General features: G+C 56.2%; 1 protein-coding gene across 2 annotated transcripts in view; it reads left to right on the top strand.

Moving 5' to 3' along the window:
* Window positions 1–742: 742 nt before the first annotated feature.
* Window positions 743–897, top strand: part of LOC133340603 (transmembrane protein 180-like) — a 16,179-nt gene continuing 16,024 nt past the window's right edge. For both annotated transcript variants that reach the window (XM_061548960.1, XM_061548961.1), the window contains exon 1: window positions 743–890. The gene's annotated coding sequence lies outside the window, so the exon portion shown is untranslated. The remainder of the gene's footprint in view (window positions 891–897) is intronic.

Raw genomic sequence — 897 nt, 5'->3', positions numbered from 1 at the left:
CTACGGATTCAATTGGCACCTGTTCTTCGTGTCTATCCGCTCTACGGATTAAATTGGCGACTGTCCCTCGTGTCTATCCGGTCTACGGATTCAATTGGCACCTGTCCCTCGTGCCTATCCGCTCTACGGTTTCTATCAGCAGCTGTCCCTCGTGCCTATCCGCTCTACGGTTTCTATCAGCAGCTGTCCCTCGTGCCTATCCGCTCTACGGTTTCTATCAGCAGCTGTCCCTCGTGCCTATCCGCTCTACGGTTTCTATCAGCAGCTGTCCCTCGTGCTTATACGCTCTACGGTTTCTATCAGCAGCTGTCCCTAGTGCCTATCCGCTCTACGGTTTCTATCAGCAGCTGTCCCTCGTGCCTATCCGCTCTACGGTTTCTATCAGCAGCTGTCCCTCGTGCCTATCCGCTCTACGGTTTCTATCAGCAGCTGTCCCTCGTGCCTATCCGCTCTACGGTTTCTATCAGCAGCTGTCCCTCGTGCTTATCCGCTCTACGGTTTCTATCAGCAGCTGTCCCTCGTGCCTATCCGCTCTACGGTTTCTATCAGCAGCTGTCCCTCGTGCTTATCCGCTCTACGGTTTCTATCAGCAGCTGTCCCTCGTGTCTATCCGCTCTACGTATTCCATTGGCACCTCTCTCTTACCGGAAGCGGTGCACCGCACAGCCCGAGTTGTATTTCGTAGTGCGCATTGGCGCGAGTGGCGCCCCAAGCGCGCTTGCAAATACAAAGGCGGCGTTTTAACCCGCACCGGTTCCCAGCGAGCGAAGCGGTGATTAGTTTGGGTTGGTGGTGGTGGTGGTTGTGGTTGAGGGGTGGTGGTGGTTGTGGTTGGGGTGGTTGTGGTCGGGGTGGTGGAGGTCGGGGTGCAAGCGCTTGCGTTGGGCCAGGTAAGCA

This window comes from Lethenteron reissneri, chromosome 10, assembly GCF_015708825.2.
Source record: "Lethenteron reissneri isolate LAM-NWPU_2019-01 chromosome 10, ASM1570882v1, whole genome shotgun sequence".
In the NCBI taxonomy this organism is placed as follows: Eukaryota; Metazoa; Chordata; class Hyperoartia; order Petromyzontiformes; family Petromyzontidae; genus Lethenteron; species Lethenteron reissneri.
Note: the sequence above shows the minus strand (reverse complement) of the source record. Positions and strands in the feature narration are given on the sequence as shown.